This window comes from Arvicola amphibius, chromosome 8 (assembly GCF_903992535.2).
Source record: "Arvicola amphibius chromosome 8, mArvAmp1.2, whole genome shotgun sequence".
In the NCBI taxonomy this organism is placed as follows: domain Eukaryota; kingdom Metazoa; phylum Chordata; class Mammalia; order Rodentia; family Cricetidae; genus Arvicola; species Arvicola amphibius.
In genome coordinates, this window is record NC_052054.1 from 60,702,465 (window position 1) to 60,725,031 (window position 22,567).

At 35.5% G+C, this 22,567-nt stretch overlaps 1 pseudogene; it reads right to left on the reverse strand.

Moving 5' to 3' along the window:
• Positions 1 to 22,118: 22,118 nt before the first annotated feature.
• LOC119822109 lies at positions 22,119 to 22,294 on the reverse strand (annotated as a pseudogene).
• Positions 22,295 to 22,567: the final 273 nt, after the last annotated feature.

Genomic DNA, 22,567 nt, shown 5'->3' on the forward strand with positions numbered 1-22,567 from the left:
AAATAGAGGAGAATAGGGGAACAGGAGGGAGGGAGAAGGGGAGAGAAAGGGGGCTGAAGGAAGGGAGAAGAAAGGTATAACGGAGGGAGGGAGGAAGGGTGGAAGTGAAAGAGGGAGAAACAGCCTGACCACATCAATTGTTAAAACACTCTATGAACCTCAATAGAATTGGACCTTTATAGAGACCCAGATGGAAAATTTACAAAGTAAATGAGCAAAGGTTTTAAAGTAAGGTAAAAGCAGAACCTGGACAAGCTCCCTGTACAGGACAGAGGACAGGTACACCAGCTCCCCTTGTAGGGTCAGGAATGCACCTATATAAGCTGCCTGAGGTGTCCACTAAAAGCACATGGACAGCCCCCATGATGTTACCCTATAGAATCCCATATGACCAATTATTTTTGGAGGTTCACAGCAGCAGGAACTCTTACTTCTCTGAAGAATAGTGCCCATCTTATTGTGTAGCAGAGTCAGGAATGAATGTGGGCTCTGAGTCAAAGTGTTCACTTCATACTTTATTTTGCCACTTTCATAATCTTGCCTACTTACTCTCTATGGAAAATAAAATTTATAGAAATAATGACTTCATGTGCTTCAGCAAAAACTAAATGAGCTACTGCATACATCTCAGAAGTCATGGATTAATATGAATTGTTCTTACCTTTGCCATTAGCTAATGAAGCTTATGTGACAATGTTTTCTTATTGTTAGTCTGAAGGCCATCTTAAGCAAAACTCAGTATTCAATTACCAGCTCACCTCTCATGAACAGTGTTTGCCTGCCCGGCTTCCACTGGATTGCACTTTTCAACTTCTGTTTAGACCTTATAGTACATTTAACATTTATCACAAAGTGACTCAAATAATTTTCTGAAGGAGGTTATTCTATTTTTAAAAATCTCAACTCCATTTCTTTCTTCTAGCTATCACCCCATCTCACTTTCTCTGTTCTCTAACCTTTCCTAAGTGTTTTCTTGGTTTGGGTTTGCTGCTTTCATCTCTGTCTCTTCAAGCTTTACCTTGAACATTTTGTTCCACTGGGATCCCTGTGTCACCCAAAAGCTAACCCTGAGGAGGATATCCTGTGCACCTCTTGGGGATATACTCAGTACTTGGTCACCAACACACATCACTGTGACTCACTTTTGAGCCTTCTTTCCTTTTCTCCTAAGATGCTCCTCAGTCAATTATCTTTGGCTCCACATTCTCCATTGTCTATACTGATACATTCTCTCCTAGCCAGTACTAATTTTTAACTTGCCAATACTGTCATCCACCCAGTATCCAGTTTCAGACCTGAGTATTCATCTCAGGTACATACTTAGGCAAAACAACTTAAATACTTCTCTGGAGGCCTGGCCCTTTTAGAATAGAGATGGAGGAGGAGTGAAAGTGAGGTTGAAGGGAGGTTGTTAGAGGGAACAGGAGGAGAGGGGGGAGGGGAAACTGTAGTCTGTATGTAAAATAAATTTTAAAAAATGAAAAAGAGAAATTCATTGCTTTCTACCTAATTGTTGAATAGCTTCAAGAATCAATAAATATTCTAAATTATGTCTAGCCTCTAATTTCAACTAGGTTGCCAGTGTTGTGCATAATTTTCTTCTCTGTCATGTCCTTCAAGCAAATTATTTCTACCTATTGTGACCTCATCTTTGAGCTATTTTACCAGAACTGCTTACCTCCCCAGCTCAAATTTTCCTGTCTTTATATCATTTTCCATATAGCCTTAACTATGATCTGTTTAAATTACACACTAATCTCTCTCCTATTTTAAAGTCACTCCTGTTAGATTAAAATAGGCTTAATCTGACATATTTTACCTTAAAAGATCTTTCCCATTTTTGTGTCCCTAGAACTTCAGGTTTTTTTGTCTATATTTTCGCTACTGTGCTTCAGTGTCTCCCTCTGTTGCTTGACCTAATGCCAGTTTCTCATCCCAAGGACTTTCTAAATATTTTCATTTTTAAAAAAGATTTATTTTATTTTAAAATTGTAATATAATTACATCATATCCATATCTATATTTCTATCTATAAATATATCTATATTTATAGGTATCTAAGTATATATCTATACCTTATATTTATATATAATATATGTCTATATAGATACATCTATAGATATAGGTAGATAGGATATAGAGATAGATACAGAGATAGAGATAGATTAATCTGTAACTATATAGAGAGAAACAGATATTGATAGATATAGGAATAGATATGGATGGATAGATAGACAGACAGACAGACAGACAGACAGACAGACAGACAGACAGGAGAGATGACTGCAGTCCTAGAATGAATAAAAGAAAAAAGCAAGCTGAGCACCAAACTTCTCTGACTTCAGACACAATGTAAACAGCTACTGTGTGTTCCTGCTTCTACACATACACACACACACACACACACACACACATTCTCATATTGCTCTCTGTGCTTTTTTTCAGTAATTGTTTTCACATGCATGTCTACATATGCATATATATTCCTAAATACATACATATACTACATATACCCTGCTCAGTCTATATATATTTGTGTGCTTTAAGATTGACTATTTGGTATTAAATAACCAATTGGTGTGCTCTTCCCTGGGAAGAGCATACAATATATTTTGATCATATTATTTCCCCTCCCCAACTTCTCCCAGATCATTCATCTGACTAGAATGCTATTCATTAGCTTCAGCATATACATATACACATACACATACACATACATATACATATACATATACATATACATCACATACATATACATATACATATATCTTTCCTAACCTGATTTCTCATCAAATGTTCTTTTACCACTCACATAGAACTGGGTCTTAGATGTCATCTTAACCATGTAGTCCACTCTGTGTTTATAATTAAGTAAGGAAAAGAGTGTTCTAATAACTTCCCCATATCTTAAAAGTCTTTAGAAGGCAAAGGATCACTTGACTTTTACTCATCAATATTAAATCAAAGCCTCACAGAATACATGGTCTCCAGTACACACTGAGTGTTCAGTCATCATTTGTTTTGGGATAATTGTCTGTATTATGTCAATCATGTATTTTCATAAAATGGTGATTGGCCAGGCAGGAAGTATAGGTGGGTCAACCAGACAGGAAGTAGAGGCAGGGCAATGAGAACAGGAGAATTCTGGAAAGGATGAAGCCTATTTCTCCCACTTCTGCCCAGACTCCGAAGAAGCAACATGTAATCTGCCACTCTGTGAAAGGTACTGAGCCACATGGCTAACATAGATAAGAATAATGGGTTAATATAAGCTACAAGAGCTAATAAGAAGACTGAGGTAATGGGCCAATCAGTTTTATAACTTATGGAGATCTCTGTGTGATTTTCTCTGGGACTTGCTGGCTGTGGGGTACCAGGCGGGACAGAAACCCCAACAAGCTGGCCCTTCATATTACAATCATTCATTTCCATTCCCACTACTAGTCTAACTCAGTCATGTACTTACTTTTCTAGGCTGCTTCAATAGTCAAATAACTATAACTCTGTTCCCATTGATTTCTCTCATTAATACAACTTTACAGGTTAATATCTCAGAGGCAGAGCTATGATCATTTCACTCATGGCTCAAGAACCTTAAGTGATTTTCCTTTGTCCACACAATAAATCCAAATTCCTCTTGGTCTCCAGCTAACCTTTCTCTTTTTAAAAAAAAAATTTAATTGATTTTTTTGAGCTATACATTTTTCTCTGCTCTCCTCCCTTTTTCTCCCCTCCCCTTCAGCCCTTTCCCATGGTCCTCATGCTCCCAATTTACTCAGGAGATCTTGTCTTTTTCTATTTCCCATGTAAATTAAATCTATGTATGTCTGTCTTAGGGTCTTCATTATTGTCTAGGTTCTCTTGGATTGTCAACTGTAGGCTAGTATTCTTTGCTTTATGACTAAAAGCCACTTATGAGTGAATACATATGATATTTGTCTTTCTGGGTCTGGATTACTTCACTCAATATAATGTTTTCTAGATATCCAATTGCCTGCAAACTTCAAGATGTCATTATTTTTTTCTTCTGTATAGTACTCCACTGTATAAATGTATCACATTTACATTTTCCTTATCTATTCCTCAGTTGAGAGGCATTTAGGTTGTTTCCGGGTTCTGGCTGTGACAAACAATGCTGCTATGAACATTGTTGAGCACATGTCCTTGTGGTATGATTGAGCATCCTTTGGATATATACCCAAAAGTGGTATTGCTGGGTCTTAAGGAAGGTTGTTTCCTAATTTTCTAAGAAATAGCCATACTGATACCCAAAGGGGCTATAGCAATATGCACCTCCACCAACAATTCAGGAGTGTTCCCTTTGCTCCACATCCTCTCCAGCATAAGTTGTCATCAATGTTTTGGATCTTGGCTATTCTTACCAGTGTAAGATGGAATCTAAAGTCCAAATGAATCAAAGATCTCAACATAAATCCACCCACACTGAACCTCATAGAACAGAAAGTGGGAAGTACACTTGAGCTCATTGGCACAGGAGACAACTTCCTAAATATAACCCCAGCAGCACAAACACTGAGAGAAACAATTAACAAATGGGACCTCCTGAAACTGAAAAGCTTCTGTAAAGGAAAGGACATGGTCAACAACACAAAACAGCAGCCTACAGAATGGAAAAAGATCTTCACCAACCCCACATCAAACAAAGGGTCTGATCTCCAAAATATACAAAGAACTCAAGAAACTGGTCATCAAATAACAAATAATCCAATAAAAATGGAGTACAGACCTAAACTGAGAATTCTCAACAGAGGAATCAAAAATGGCTGAAAAACACATAAGGAAATGCCCAACATCCTTACCATCAGAGAAATGCAAATCAGCTAACCTTTCTAATATTTTGTTACAAATTTTCCTTTGATCATACTAAACATGTATTGTTTATATCCATATTTTGAAATCTGCATGGTTTTCCAGGTCTAACCAAAAGTTAATTACCCTACAAAACTCTTTGTTTTCCTCCAAATAGAAATCGCCTCTCCTGATTCTTTGATCTGCCATACTTTTTGCTTGTTCTTCCTCAATAAAGATTATAAATTCTTATAGTTCATGGTAGATGCTTAGTCTGTATATGCTCCACTAGTCTGAAAATCCTCTGAAGATGAGACTGGAAAATCCCACTAGCATCACACACACTGGAAGGACTTCATAAATATCCACTGATGTTCTACCTATGTAAAGTATTTTAGCAAGATGCCCCCATAAGGATAATTTCATAATTAGAAATACATAAAAATCCATTTACATCACTTCTCCTTTGAGTATGGATGTTGTTTTTCACAGACACAGGAGGTAATTTTCTTTGTATACTCACTTAAATTCTTCAAATCATTAAAGTGGCAAAAATCATACAAGAGAAAATAATGCTTATGGCCATTTTCCTCTTCTTTGAAGGCAATTTATGAAAATTATGTTGTTGTAGATCCTTGTAGAATATAATTATAGATATAATTATAGTCTATAGTATTTTATCTGTTTCTTTATAATTCCTTTTGGGGGTTCATACTGGCAATTGAAATTCTCAGTTTTTTTTTTTTTTTGCTTGAGTGACTATTGCAATGAACTTGGACAGCTCATGCTGCGGAACCAAGTTACCCCTCTCTATAGGGTGCTGCCTCCTCTTTTTTGTATGTTTGCCTTGGAAACAAGGTCTCGCTATGTATTTCTGGCTGTTGTGGAAGTCAGAAAACTACCAGCTTCTGACTCCTCTTTTGAAGTGAGAGAACAAACTAAAAAATGTCAAGGATTAAGAAGGAGGAAATTGAGCAATCAGTAGAGGAAGGTAGACCATTGTCATAATTTTCCTTGAAAATTCTGTTAAATGAACTCTAAGGAAATTAATTGAGAAGCCTCAGAATTATGCCTTTCAATCTGTTTTTTACTCTTGGTATTTAATTTGAATATGTCATGAATTGAAATAAGATAGGATGTATATCTCCAAATCATATATAATAGTAAACCATGCCTGAATATTGTATATGCTTTTGTAATTTAGAATTGTTAGCAAAGATCTATAACTTCATTTCTATGTCTCAGGCAACATCTTATATAAATGATACCACAACAGAAGTCAGAAAATTCTGTATTCTGGTTCCACTTTCTAATAGATAATCATGAATTACTGAGGAAAATGAATATCTATCTGAGTTACAGAATTAGTCTTGTTGAAATTAAAATAAAAATACCTAAAGCATTTTTCTTGGGTACTTGTGAGAATCAAGTGAGAACAAATGAAACAATTATATAAAAAACCTATTCTAAACTGAAATTCTGTGGTTTTTACCGAGATGTTTTGAAATGGGTTAATACATGACAAAAAGTCAATACCAAAAGTATTTAACAGGAACTGAATTTTAACTTTCCCACCTTACAAAAGAACTTTCTAACTGCACATTGAACATATAATGAGTGTGCTTTCTCCTTTCCTCTTCAAATACTTTATTTATTTAGGTGAGGGGAGCATACTCTGCTGAGCCTTTCCCAAGGCCAATAGCTTCAAAACTGAAATAAGTGCTCCTTTACTCAATACCTTTTCCAAATTATCAGCATCAACTGACTGAACAAATGTCTATCAGTTTGTGGTTGAGCTTAATATAGTGTTGCACACAACTACCTTATGCCATATTCCAACATGCAGTTGCTCTTGTTGCAATCACTCTACTAAGCACCTATCATGTGGCAGGCAGCAGATATTCACTGTGAAGAACACAAAGCTGTACATGATGCTGGCTTTCCAGTGGATCTGGTAAAGGAATAAACAATCTGGTAATACTTTTAGGGAGTGGTTTAGTGTAAACAAGAGGATGGAAAAAATGGTTTTATCCATGGAAGCTTTATTCTTGCTAAGATCTTAGCTGGAATCCACCAAGATATGACTTGGAAATATACTTTTCCTATGCCCCAAAACACTCACATGCTTAGATGCTGAAAGCCCCAATTTACCATGGATTTTTGACTTTTTTATATGATCAGAGAGTCCTTTGAGTCTAGCAGAGACACCACAGGTGGTGTTTCTGATTTATAATCAGACCAAGACAGTGATGTTTTTACAGCATCAAAAGGCTCAGTATCCCTAACACCATATTAAACTATAATTTAATATGGAATGAACATCTTGACTGTTTTTAAAAAACTTACTATTCAACCACTACACAGATAATATCATTTTTCCTTTACTAGTTTTATTTAAACAATAAAATGTATTTATAAATTTTATACATTTATTTCAGTTCTGGATGTATAAAATTTATAAATACATTTTATTGTTTAAACATGTTCATTCTCTTAATGTGTTGAAGATCATATAAAACAATAAATGTTAAATAGTAGGCATATGATTTTTTTTACAGTTAAACAAAAGTTTGTGGATGAAGCTAAGTGTTACATGTATTGATGAGGGTGTTAAATAAATGACACCACCCACCAAAGAACACACCAGACCCCCCCAAATGCTTCCACAGGGCATGCTCAATAGCCCTACCCTATGCCAATGTAAGTCAGACATTGGAAATAATACATAGCAATTTCCTAAGTCTATAATTTACTATTACATGGATGACATTTTGTTATCTGATTCAAACATATATACTTTAGAAAGAATGTTTGAAGTAAAGAAAGTTTTGCCAAAATGGGGATTACAAATTGCTCCTGAAAAAAATACAGAGAGGATATTCTGTCAATTACCTAGCTTATATAATAGGTTTACAGAAAATTAGGACATAAAAGGCAAAAATTAGGAGAGATCGGTTTCAGACTCTTGATGACTTTCAAAGATTGTTAGGAGACATTTCCAGTCTATGACCAGCTGTTGGGATAACACCTGATCTAATAATTCATTTAAACAACACCTTAGATGATGATAAATACTTGAATAGTCCCAGAGAATTAAAAGCTGAAGCAATTATTGAGGAGAAATTACAGGAGGAACATGTGGATAGGGTGATTCCAAATCTTAATTATATTCTAGTCATATTGCCTTCCAGAATTTCCTATATAGAAATTTAAACACAAAGGAAAGATATTATCTTATAATGAATTTTTTACCACATAAACCAAGTAAAAAATTAAAACCTTACATGGAAAAAGTCTCTGAATTAATTACATAAAGTAAATTGAGACTTCATCAATTATCAGGTATAGACCCAGTAGAGATTATAGTGTCTTTTACTACTGATAAAATAAAAGTTATGAGAAGACAATGAACCATGGCAAAGAGCTTGTGCTAATTTTTTGGGAGACATTAATAGCAATTATCCCAAAAGCAATAGACTTAACTTTATAAAGAGAACTTCTTGTATTCTTCCCCAAATTGTAAATGCTGCTCTAATAACTGGAACCTGAACATTTTATACTGATGCAAATAATTCAGGGAATGCAGGTTACAAATTAGAAGAATTAATTAAGCTAGAACAAAGCCCTTATAATTCTGTCCAAAAGGAAGAATTATATGCTATTCTCATGGTGATAAAGGATTTTAAAGAACCTCTTAATATAGTTATTACTGATTCACAATATGTAGAAGGAGTTGTTTTGTATATTTAAACCACTGAATTTATACCAGATGATACAGAATTGACTTTATTATTCATACAGGTTCAAGATATAGTCAGGTGTAGGTTTTGTCCCATATACACAACACACATACAATCCCTTTACAGGTCTACCAGGTCCTCTAGCACAAGGTAATGCAGAAATTGGTTGATTACTGATTGGAAGTGCGTTGAAAGCCTCAGAATTCCATAAGAAACATCATGTCAATAGCAAAGGTTTAGAGAAAAAGTTTTCTATTTTGTGGCAACAAGCTACTTTCTATACTTGCTCTTTCTATAACCAAACACCACTAACTGAAAGGACTAACCTAAAGGGTACTCAAAGGAATTAAGTCTGGCAGATGGATATGTTCCACTTTACAGAATTTGGAAATTAAAATGTATACACCACACCATTGACACCTATTCAGGTTTTCAGTGGGCAACTGCTTTAAGTTCAGAAAAGGCTAATTTAGTAATCACACATTTATTAGAAGTTATGGCCATTATGGTTATACCTGCACAAATAAAAATTATAATGGTCCAACATATGTCTCTAAAAATGAAACAATTTTATGCTTATTATAATATTAAGCATATTACAGGTATACCACATAATCCTACAGGTCAGGCAGTTGTAGAAAAATCAAATTGAACTATAAAGGATATGTTAAACAAACAGAAAAGGATGGAAAATACCCCAGAAGTAGATTATGTAATACTTTATTAACCTTAAACTTTCTTAACGCTAATGAGAAAGGGACAACAGCAACAGAGAGACACTAGATAATAGAAAAGTCTTTTGAATTAAATCAGCCAGTGTATTTCAAGGATGTATTGACTTCACAATGGAAGCCAGGAGATATGCTATGTTGGGAAAGGGGTTTTGATCTTGATTTCACAGAAGAAAAACTATGGATATCATCAAAATTAATAAACATTCACTTTGAAAAAGAGAAATCTCTGTAGAAAGAGAAATGGCAACTCATTCACAATGGTGAAAACCATACAGGTGGTAAGGAAACCATATAGGTTTAGGGCAGGGTTCTTCTCTTGTCTTTACAGGAAAATATATATCTTCAAAAGACCCTCGATGCTTGGATGGTGACAGAAGTAAAAGTAACTATTCAATAAGGATCATCAAGGAAAAGGAATGTGATTTGTAAGAACAGGTTGGCTTTGGAATTGGTCAATAGGACAGTCCTTCTCTAAATCCAAGCATGTTGTTAAAACAGAAATTCAGTTTCTGTCTCATGTTAAGAGGTATCTGGTATGGGACAGAAAAAAGAAAGAATTTAGAAAAAATTTGCTTTTCTTCATATCTATTTTTTCTCTATCTCACCTTTCACTGAATGTATATGTCTGTATATGTCTATATAAATAATGTTTAAGTTTTTCAAAATGAACAATGAATTTTCCTGCAGTAATCTTTGACATTTCCAGGAAGAAGATTGGGGCCCACAACAACAACTCCACCTGGTTGATACAACATCATGATGCTGATAGTGCTACTATAAAACCTGTTTTGGGTTCCAGCTGATCCAGATGTTTCCAAGTTGGTTAGGTGAAATGGCATACGTTTTTACAACATTCTGGCCAGAACTCCAAATAGGAACCTCAGAAAAACCCTACCAAATACTAAGAGACTATTTGAATTATACCAAATAGTAATCTTGAAATATAACCATCATTTTACTTTCACAGGATCCCATAGAAAGAACATTGCCCCAATGACAGCTGGAAGTAATTCTAGAAGACAACATCCCCTCTCCCAAAAAAATTTGTCCTCAGGGTTAGGGACATCATTTAGGAGTTGATTATAATTGGTATAGGGTTGGGGGTTGGAGAGAAAATTATGTACAATCAGGGATCTCTTTGAAAAAAGGGGGGTGAAATTGGATGGAATAGATTAGTGTGAGCTTACTCACACTAATAATAATAGTGAGTAATAGAGTAAATATTTGTGAGCTATTATTTATAGGCAATTTACATTGGTATAGATTCTTATATGTTGATACAAGCTTAAATTATATTGAATATGTTCCTAATTTCATCTGCAATATTTGTATACCTAGGCAAAATTATTTTGTCTTATTGTATGCATGCATGCTTCTACCTCTGCTTAAGACATTTTTTAATATTGATACAATTTTAGGATATATTTATTATATTGCAATATACATTTCTACCTCTGATCAAGATACTTATACATTGTTTACATTTTGAGATCATTGCCTTTATTTGTTGCATAGTTGTTTAAAGATTGTTTAAGATTCTAATATGAAGCCTTAGTCTTTAAGTTATATAGGTATTAAGAATTATAGGTCAATAGTCATCCATGTTTGTCATACTTATAGTTAGGCTAATCATGTCCTTTAGATAAATAGAGATTGTGTTCTGCATAGATAGGTAATCGTCAACCACTTCAAAGAGCTGTATAATATGACATTTAAATAACTTAGGGTTTTGTTGAAGTGAGACATGATTGTTCTTGGCAGCACCAATCTATTCCCAAGTGAATATTGAGCCCTAAAGCCACTCCACTTGGAGCTTGATTTCTTCTTGGTGAAACTGTCCTTTGGGCAAGGAACTGCCCATGCAACAATCACTGAAAACATGCAATATGTCCAGACAGGACAAGCAGAATACAAGAAAAATGATTGTCAAATCTTGCCAGTGTAAGATAGCTTTGCAAAATCTCCTACTTCTAAAAATGGCCTGTCAGTTACTCTAGGCCTTAACCAAAGTTGGTTGCTTTAACATTGCAAATGAGACTGGGTGATTGCCCAGGTAGCCAGTTGCCTCTGTCATTTGTTGCATATCATTTTAGAAGTTGCTTGATTACACTTCCTGCTTACTATAGTAATATTATTTCCCTTCTCAGGTCTTCGATGAAGTTGAAGACTAGATATCTGTAGTTACTTTCCTCTCATGACTTGATCAAGTTATACAGGACTTAACTCATTAGGATAGGATAAACATTTATCACATGTTTCTTGATTGATATTGTTTATGCTGGTTGTAATTCTAATTTCTATACCTAATATTTGTTCTTTTTGATTATAACTTTGTATTAGGCTTAGAACTTTTCTTATTTAAATAAAAGGGAGAGGTGCTGTAGGAATTCCTACTACCAGTAGCCTTTAAGTTACCCACCCACTTGGGCGTGGCCTGTTGTACAATGTATGGAGATGAGAAGCATGCATCCTGCCTTTTTTTCTCGCAGGATTCAGTTGTTTCCTGTTCCAGCAGAGGACTGTGATTGTGAGTCTCCCCCTGAATAAATAAATTACCTTTTATTATACTCAATTCTGAGCTAGTATAGTATTTCTCTTTTTAGTGTGCTTCTTCACCTAACATGAAAATGATGAGAGAATTTTCTTCTTCTGTTTGAGGAAATCAGTGGTTACAATTCCCTATCATTCACAATTCATACTGGACTCTACTTTATCATCTGGCCCAAACACTTTGATGTCACTAATTTCACAATACTATGATCACATTATGAGTAATCAGCAATATCTTAATTTATATACTGTAAACTGAACAATGAATATGACACATCATAAAACATTTAGAAATATGTCATCCATTTTCTTGGACAAAATCAGAAAGATGATAAAATGATGATATTTTATTCTAAGAACTCTATCCAGAAGATATGTAATTTGACCTCAACATTTGAATTGTGAAAATATTAATAATTCACTTAACTTCTACAGTAAACTTTAAGGGAATTTTTAATTTCTTGATTTTTCTTAGAGAACTTAAGTGCCGGAAGGAAAGACCTGTATTTTGAGACCTGTATTTTGTTTATGCCATCTTAAGTTCACAAGTTAAGTAAAATATTCACCTCTATCACCTCTGTAGGGTAAATTCCAGGTCTAAGAAATTAACTTGGTATCTTATCTCCTAGTGAGTTCTGCAGACTCCAGGCTTTAGAAGCAATTAGCATTTCCTTTGATAGTTAATATCTCTTTCTCTCAGCAAGAGACCTTCCAGACCTGAACTCCAGCAGACCTGACTTTCCTGGCACCCTCCCCTCTTCCTGCCTGTTTGCTATATAACAGCTCTTGAGGAATAATAAAGTGGGCAGCTTGATCAGAAAGACTGTCTTGCTATCATTTCTTGTGTCTCTTGCCCTTCCATTTCTTCCCTCCAGGTTTATCAGGAACCCCCGTTTGGTCCTGCTGGATGGGATACTTAAGCAAGTTTAGTTTTCAGTAAAGGAGTTGAACAGGTTAGATGTCAAGACTAGCCCCAGAGGCCAATTTGACTGACTCTTATGTAATAGACTATTCATGTATCTCTCCTTCAGTCATTTAATAAATTATTATGGATCAAATCTTACCATAAAAATTATGTGCCTGTAGTTGTGTGGCTCTGATTTGAAAAAGATCCCAACCAGCTAAATTTCCAACTTATGTAAAGGAACTTAAAAAAAAAGCTTAGAGTCAGGTGTGGTGGTATACTCCTTTAATACAAGTACTTGGAAGGCAGAGGCTAGTGGATCTCTGAGTTTGGAATCAGCCTGGTCTGCAGAGCAAGTTCGAGAACAGCCAAGTTTGGAAAGTGAAGGAAACCATGAAAAAACAGAAAGCTGGTGAAGATATTAATTTAGCAAGGGATGCTGTTTCAGCCCAAGAAAGCAGCAGAACTTAACAGCTTTGGCCATGTGGTTCTGGCTATAGAGTTAAGGATAGAAGAATGTGGTTATGGAACTTTCCTCTGTAACTAAGAAAAGCTACTGTGGCCAGGCATGTTTCAGGGGTGTCCCTGAATGGAGACCTAGAAAGGCCATTGTGTGAAGCTGTGAAGTTGAAGCCGGGATTTCCTTGGGGACCTCAAGTCGTTGGACATGTCAGAGTAAAGGGATACCTGCTGAGGAAAGCTGCTAACAGGGATGGAACCAGTACAAGAGAAAGATGTGTGCTGCAGACAACAAAGCTGAAAGGAGTTGAAAGAAAGTCAGGACCGTGAGGGAACCTCCAGCTGGCGACAGATGGGGAAGGTGACTGAGCCCCACATTGGAGCACTGGACTGAGCTCCCAAGGTCCTGATGAGGAGCAGAAGGAGCGAGAACATGAGGGAGAAAGTCAGGAACGAGAGGGGTGCGTTCACTCATGGAGACGGTGGGACAGAACTAATGGGAGATCACCAACTCCAGTTGGAATGGGACTGATGGATCATGCGACCAAACCCGTCTCTCTGAATGTGGCCAACAGCGGGGGCTGACTGAGAAGCAAAGGACAATGGCTCTGGGCTCTGATTGTTCTTCATGGACGGGCTCTGTGGGAGCCTTCTCAGCTTGTTCGATCACCTTCCTGGACCTGGGGGGAGTTGGGAGGACCTTGGTCTTAGCATAGAGTGGGGAACCCTGATGGCTCCTTGGCCTTGAGAGGGAGGGAGGGGAGGTATGGGTGGAGGGGAGGGGAGGGAAGGGGGAGAAGGAGGGGAGGGAAGGGGGAGGAGGAGGGGAGGGAGGGGGGAGGAGGAGGGAAGGAGATGGAAATTTTTAAATATAAAAAAAAAATAAACCATGAGGAAAAAAAAAAAAAAGAAAATCTGAAGAACACTTTGACACCAGACATGGAGATGCAGATTTATCATTTCCCTAGATGCTTTTCAGCCTTGTTTTGGTCTAGTATTTCCTCACTATGCTCCCTTTTCTATGAGTCAGACTGGTAATGTATATCTTGTGTCTTTATATGTTGAAATTATGTGATCTGCTTTTGTGTTTTTATTGTACAAGAGATTATATTTAAGAGATTGCATGAATCTCAGGAAAGACTTTAAACTTTTAAGTAAGTTTGAACCTGTTATAGATTATGGAAACTTTTAAAGTTGAACTGGATGCATTTTTGCATTATGATATGTTTACAAACCTTTGGAGGCAGAAAATGGAATATGGTGGTTTGAAAGGAAATTGTCCTGAAAGGGAAAGACACTAGTGGGACATGTGATCTTGTTGAAGTAGGTATGGCCTTGATGAAAAAGGTGTATCACTGTGGAGGCAGGCTTTGTGGTTTCATATATGCTCAAGATATCACCCAGTATCTCAAACCACTTTATGCAGCCTGTGCAAGATATATAACTCTCAGTTACCTCTCCAGCACCATGTTTACCTACATACCAACATTTTCAACCATGATAATAATGGACTAAACCTCTGAAACTATAAGCCATCTCATTAAATGTATTTCTTTATTAGAGTTGATGTGGTCATAGTATCTCTTCACAGCAGTTAAAACCCTAACTAAGACAGACTCCATCCCTATATTCTAAATTTCTTCTCCACCCAATTCTCTCCTTCTGAATCCACATCACTAAAGATGCTTCCATTCCAAACCACTAGATATAAAAGGGTGGTGGTTGTCCCTGCCCCAACTAGTATGAAACGACCACATAACTGTCCCTTGAAGCTTTAGCTCTTCTTCACACCTTAGAAAATAGTTCTTTATAAAAGTCTAAAATTTCCAACTAGTATGTCTTTGTCTGAATCCTGATAATGCCTCTCACTGCCTTACAATCTCATTACTTCCTACTAATGCAGGTACTTTAGTTCATGAGTAATTTCCCAATATATCTTCCATACTCTGATAACATATATCTTTATCTAAGTTTTTGAACGTGGATGCATAACACATACTTTTTCAATCTTCCTTCATTGCTCTCTATTTTCAATTAAGTGAAGTATGGATTTTTGGTGTGATACTCAGTCACTCTGCAACAAGATTACAACATCCTTTTAAACTTATTTCCCACTACTTTTCAAATACACCCTGGCCTATGGTTATATCCAGCTACACAATGCAGACTGTTTTTCCCAGAATAGCTTTATTCAAGTCCTTCTTTCAACAGTCAAACCCTGTCCCTCTCTTCATCTACTATTACAGGATGTAAATATGATCCTGTATATTATATGAATTTGTTCACTTAGGTTTTTGACTCTAGATTGTGGTATAACATATAGGTATAGCATACTTGATCAGCCTTTATATCAATGTTTGTATGTTTGTATTATTATACAGAAAAAGAGGGACTTTCCTCACTTATCTTATTATTGCATATCTCAAAGAGCATAGGATTGAGGAAACACAGAAATTCAATATACTAAGTTTTATTCCACCCAATCACATTAAAAGTTATAAATGTTTTGTCACAAAGGATAAGTTAAATGTCAATTTCCAAAATGCCAACCAGAGATTCAAGATGGCAGATTATATATTCTGGTTTATGTTCTATGGGCTAGATCACTGCTTCCCAGGATCCAGGACAGAGCATGAATAGAACTCCAAGATTTTATTTTAAATGGTAATGACATGCCAGATAAAATAGAGTAAATATTTTTTCTCTTTTATGTTAGTCTTACTGTCTGTCCAAAGTCCAGTAATTAATCACTCATTTCATATAAACACAAAAACACAGATTAGAGGATTTTAGAAATGAAATAGACAATCTGTCTATTGTTTAATTTACCAGTTCATACAATTATTATTAAATAAGAATTGGAAGAATATTTAATATGCAAAGTATATAGAATAAACAACACATAACTGAAGCATTAAGAACAACTTGAGGTAACTTACAATAAAGTTGAGAATAGATAGTTTCAACATCTTACCTTGGAGATAAAGAAGCAAGAGTATCTTTTTTTTTACTATCTATTCAACACAGCATTGGAAATCCAATGCAGTAACCAAGAAAGAAAAAGAAATAAACAACATCTTTTAGAAAAGACCAAAACAAATTCTCAGTATTTTCAGACATCTTGATCTCATGTGCTGAAAACTCAAACCTTCACCAAAAATTAAACAATGACAAACTATTAGAACTGAAAAAGTTATAAAAAGCTTCAGATTATTAAATCAATACACAAAATTCAGTAGCATTATTACTCGGATATAAAAGATTACTTAGAATCAAAATAGAGAAAGCATTTGCTACCACTAAAATAATTTACCTAGAAATAAATTGAAATAGTAGCTGGTAACAACTCTCTACAGTTAAAATGGTATATACCATTGGTAAAATACCAATGGGTCAAGTTATAGATACCTACTCCCATGCAAACAGAGAGATGTCCTGTGTTCATGTACTGCAAGAATCAACATTATTTAAATGCCAACAATATCCAAATTTATATATTATTCTATATGAAGTCAGGTAGTAGAATGCCTCCTTTGTTCTCTTTGGAAATATATGTTTATTACAGTTTTAACAAAATATGAAATAGGTTAAAATATAGACAAATATAATGGAATAGAGCATTCAGAAACATATCCATGCTTCTATGATCAACTGATTTTGATGAAGATGGTAAAAATATATACTGCATAACTATGTTTTAATAAATACTGTTATGGAAAATGTGTTCACACAGAGAACAAAACCAGATTCCTATTTCTTACTGGCTGTAAAAAAAAGCTGATAATGTTTTAAGAATGCTTAAAAGCATGAACTGAAAGAAAAAAATAGTCAGGACGATAGAAAAGATGAAAGCTTTTATTAACAAGAAACCCAAAGACCCAAAAAGACAAGTGAAAATAGGCAAAGAAGGTTAATCAAACTAAAAGGCATCTCTTCAACAGAGTAAAAGACTGATCAAATAAATAAACAACTTACAGAGAAGATATTTGTAAACTACTTATCATGGTAACACTATTTGGTAAAGAATACGAAACAAATCCCCAAACTCAATTAATAATAACAATAAAGCCTGGGAGAAAATAGAGTAAAAACATAAGAAGACATTTCTTGGAAAGAAACACCAAATGGCCTGCAGATAAATGAGAAAATATGTGCATTACTAGTCATCAAGAAACACAAAGTGGGATCACAGTTAGCCGTACCTTGCCTCAGCAAGAATGGCTGTTAACAAAAGAGCATGCAGAGATGTAGAAAAGGGAGATCTGGCATGCTGTTCTTGAGAATGAAAATTACAACAATCATGGAAACAAACTAAAGAGTCCTTCAAAGGAACATGAAATCACCATGTCATATTGATCCTGCATTCTTAAACTCATTGTAACACTACTGAAAACAGACAAGAAACACCTCAAAGATCTATTAGCTGACAAATGATTAAGTGTGCATAGATGAAATAGAATACCATTCAGTCTTGAAAAAGAATGAAGTCATGTAATATAGATGAAACTGGTGATTATATTAAGAGCCAGATAAAACTTTATCCTGGCATCTCCTAGGCTGACAGCAGATGAAGTTGAGTATATAGTTTCCACCCACCAGCTGTCAGAAATTACATTAACTATATGATAAATTCAAACTTTATACTTTCTATAAGAAGTAGCTGTTAATGCTCTCAGTGTAATGTGGGTTATGTTGTTAAAATCAGTTATAGAAAAAACAAACAAAGCTTTCCCATGAGCCACAGTAGGATGTGACTCCTGTGTCATAAGAGCATTATGACTTCATAAGAATCATTCTTGTTCTAGATTAAGGGAAATTGGTAAGAGAAGGGGATATGAGATTGTCCTCTGTATGCTGTGACTACAACTGGTTAATAAAGAATTTGTCTTGGACTTGGCAGGGCAGAATAGTGGTAGGCGGGGAAAACAAAACTGAATGCTGGGAGAAAGAAGGTGGAGGAAGGAGGTACAGTGTAGCCACTACCAAGATAGACATACTGTAACTTTGCCGGTAGGCCACAAGCCTTGTGGCAAATATAAAATAATAGAAATGGGCTAAATTAAGATGTAAGAACTAGCCAATAAGAAGCTAGAACTAATAGGCCAAGCAGTGATTTAATTAATATAATTTCTGTGTGATTGTTTCAGGGCTGAGCAGTGAGGAACAAACAAGCAGCCTCTTACAACAAGGAAGAATTACCAAATGCATTGTGGATGCTGATTTTAGTGTTCCTAACTTGGTGTGTGAGGGGGGAGGGAGAAAGGGAAAGAGGGACAGAGACAGAGAGACAGAGACAGAGAGAGAAAGGGATATTCCTGGACTGATGTCATACCTTAGTGGTTGGGACCCAAAAGAAACAGCAAAACCTGAAAACTTTTCAATCTGTCTAAAAATGATGATAAGATGATGCCTGCCAATATGTTGTCAGAAACCCCTTAAATAAAGAAGGCAAGAAGCCCAGGATAAAAGAACCCAAGGATTCATCATCTTGTCACTCCATGTATCCTGAAATACAAATGCTGACTTATTGTTCTCAATATTAATGTAAGGAAACACGATATGACAAATAAGGAAGAGGCTGTATAATATCCTATACTTTTGGTCAAAAGAATGAAAAAAGCTAAAGCAAAGCAACAGGAACATACTGTCAAGAGATATAGGCAGTCCTACTGAGTGCTACTTCTTCTGATTCTTACTTCAGTCAACAATAAGTCTTTAAGAGTAAAAAATGAATGATATAACCTTGTAACAGGAGTCACAGACACAGAAAGACAAATACCAAATTATGCCGTATTTGAACACTAAAAAGTTGACCTCAAGGAAATAAGACTAGAGTGGTGGTTACCAAAGACCAGGGCGAATAAAAGTTAGTGGGAAAGAATTTATAGTTAGGGAGAAGCACAGTTGGGTGAGTACTAAAAGCAGTAGTTTTAGAAAGTTGGGAGAGAGGACTACTTTCACTACAAAGAAATTATCTTTGAGCTTGTTGGGTATGTTGAACCTACTGATTTATACTATGTAAACAGTGGTACATATATGGTAAACTGTGGTAAATGTATATGCTCTTATGTTTTATATATCAATTGTCTTTATATATTAAGGTGTCCTTATACCTTTATAGAATCCACCAAATAATTATAATAGTCTACCAAATAATAATCTACCAAATAGGCAATGTATACAAACACAAATGTACTTTACATTAAAGAATAGAAAGAAAAACCAGAATCTCAATTTTCACGTGAGAAAAAATTTTTCTTTTTAACATCCTCAATAATCTCCACTGAGCCATTGTATTCTCAAGAGAATGATCTGAAATCCTGTCCTGCTTTCCTCTTGCCTCTTCCAATCACTTCAGTAAGGTCTTCCTAAAAGTGAGAGTGTAAGCTATTCTCTATGACTATAGGAATTCTTTGTCAAAACATTCTTGGCAAAAAGAAACTCAGTATATATAAATTTAGCAACTCTAGTGAAAATAGATACGTTGGATTTCTAGTAAGTGTTTTGAATGGAGAGTCTGATGATCAGATAAATCTGAATTCAAAAAGGAATGGTTAACTGCTTTTGTTTGCCCTCCCCCCTTCCACAAATGCTCACAGAACTATGGATTCAGTCAGTGCCTCGTCCAATCAGTTGCCTGGTTCTTATCCTTTGGTAGAAGAACAACGTGGTCATGGTCTTTATTTAGAAATACCAGATTCCTCAACATGAACCAGCTTTCAGTTATAAGTTCACATTCTGCTTCACAGAGAAGAAATACAAAGCTTGCCTCTGCCAGTTACACATACTGAAGAACTTAATTGAATGACAGGCACAGTGAGAACCCAGAGAGGCTTCTCCTTCAGTGGAATGACCTTTAATGACCTTAGCTGCCTGAGGACAGACCTGAAACAGCATATGATTCTATTTGTGACAAGCTACCGAGAGAGAATAGCTGACTGGAACCTTCGGTTTTTATCTAACCTGGAGAGTAATCACCACTGTCTGTGGTGCTACAATGACACCAAAAGTAGGATTTAGTTTCTCCTGCTGAGTTTAAAATGTCTGAAATAAAAAGGAAATATGTACAGAGATACTGTAAGACATGAAATGGGGAATTATTTTTAAATTAATTATCAAGGAGAAAAACTAGACAATGCCATTTCTAAATACTCTGTGCAAGAATAAATTGAAAGGTAAAATAATGCCTACCATATGCAAGCATAAATACCTTAGAAAAAATAAATCATTGAAATGATTTGGCACACACTAGAGAATGAGCCTACTGAGAAGGGAGTGGGGACCCAGCTGACATTTCTATCTAGTGTTTGAGCTTCCCTAAACCCCTTTTTCTATATGTTTTCATCAAATACTTGCCTCAAAGGACCAATTCTAAAACATGCTGTGAAAACAAGAAATGAGAAAAGAGTGAATGACCAAAGCTAATGATAATAAGTCCATAAACAGAGCAGGCATTTAGAAATAGCAAATTCTTCCAGAACAAAACTCATTTCTAAAGGTGTAAATCCATCGTTTTCATCCTTCTTTTGGAACAAAGAATACATTGAAACCTGAATATTGGCTGTTGATCTTTGACCAGAAATATTTGGTCTTTATCACTAATTCTCAAAAGAAGAGCTTAATTCCAAATGAAACAAAAATAGAAATTTGCGGATATCGGTGACAGAACTCAAAATATCTTATCTGTGGTAGCTATGATGCAAAATAAGTGCAAAGCCCTCCTCTAAATACAACGTCAGGGTGATGGTGTGCTGCTAGTGTTTTTGACTTCACAGTGGTCTGCACTCATGGTCTCTCCCTTTGTCTCAGATCCCTACCTCTGTCATCATACATCTTCCATATGTGAGAACATAGGAGTTATTGATTGAATTCAGTACCACTGAATTCATATGTTTAGGTCCTAAACCCTGTACTTAAAATATGACCTTATTTGTATATAGAGCCTATGTAGACATAGCTACTCAACAGGGGTGTACTCGAGTTAGAAAGGCTCTACATCCAGCATGACTGAGATTCTTGACAAAGGTATACTTCAATGTTGATTCTCATGCAAAAAAAGAATACTGGTGAAGAATCTATGTCTACAGATTCAAGCCTGGGAACCAAGAAAACAGCCTGGATCATATCTTTTCTTGGTTCCTTTCAGAGAATACTACCAATCGATAACTTTATTGTAGGCTTACAGCTCCAGAAATGAGTTGATATACTTTGGTTATTTAAATCAATCACTTTGTAGTATTGGGAACTAACAGAATGGGATTGTGTACACAGGATATATTGGTGACTCACAGCTTTCCATCTTTCCCTTGTCACGTATGTGAACCAAGTCAGTCATCTGAGGATGATTAGACTCACTTTACAACAAAACCTATCGATGACAAAATGTTCAATGGCAACACCATTCAAGACCAAATTAATTATTATATTGGAATAGTATTAAGAGATACAGTTTTGTAAAGTCCTGAATTACTCAAAATCATACAAAAATAAATACCAAAATAACTTTAATATGTAACTACTAGGTCTTACCATTGCAGAAGCTATAGCATTACCACAGATGATAAGGACCCGGAATACAATATATCCAATTTTTTGGTTAAATCTGAGAATCCTGTGGCACTATAATTATAATCCTGAGATACAGCATAATATATCAAAGAACACCCACTACTGAGACCAGAAGTGTCAACAAACAACAACTTCACATGTTGCCATATTAACAGTCCCTTAATAAATATTGTCTACTAAGTATGAATGTTACTAGCATTAAAGACAAGAGAAAATTAAATCTCATGAATTGCATGTTCCAAATGTCTTTTTTTCCTTAAAACAATACTTAGCAAATTAAAAAGTAAAGCCAATCAGTAGTGGCACACACCTTTAATCCCAGCATTTGGGAGGCAGAGGCAGGAGGATCTCTGTGAGTTTGAGGCCATCCCGGTCTACAGACAGAATTCCAGGACAGCCATGGAGACACAAAGAAATCCTGTCTCGAAAAACTGAAAAGAGTGAGAAGATAGAATGTTGGTGTTACTAAATATTAAACTGATAAGAACAAATACTACTCTTGATCTTAGTCAAAAAATAGAAAATGAGATGTGTGTGACCTACGCCATCAATTCCACTTTAAAATAATTTTTTAAATCAAAGACTATTGTTTTTTCAGTTCTGTTTGTTGATATACAATGTACATATAGAGTACATTTAACATTTTAAAAGTACAATTCTATTATTGGTGTGATTGGTCCTGAAAGTGAATACAATTGTATCACCCACATCAAAAAAAATCTACTTCCTATCAGGAAATCTGCTCATTCCTGTGTTAGATTTCTTCCTCTCCTCCTATAACCTGACAACACTGATTTGATAAT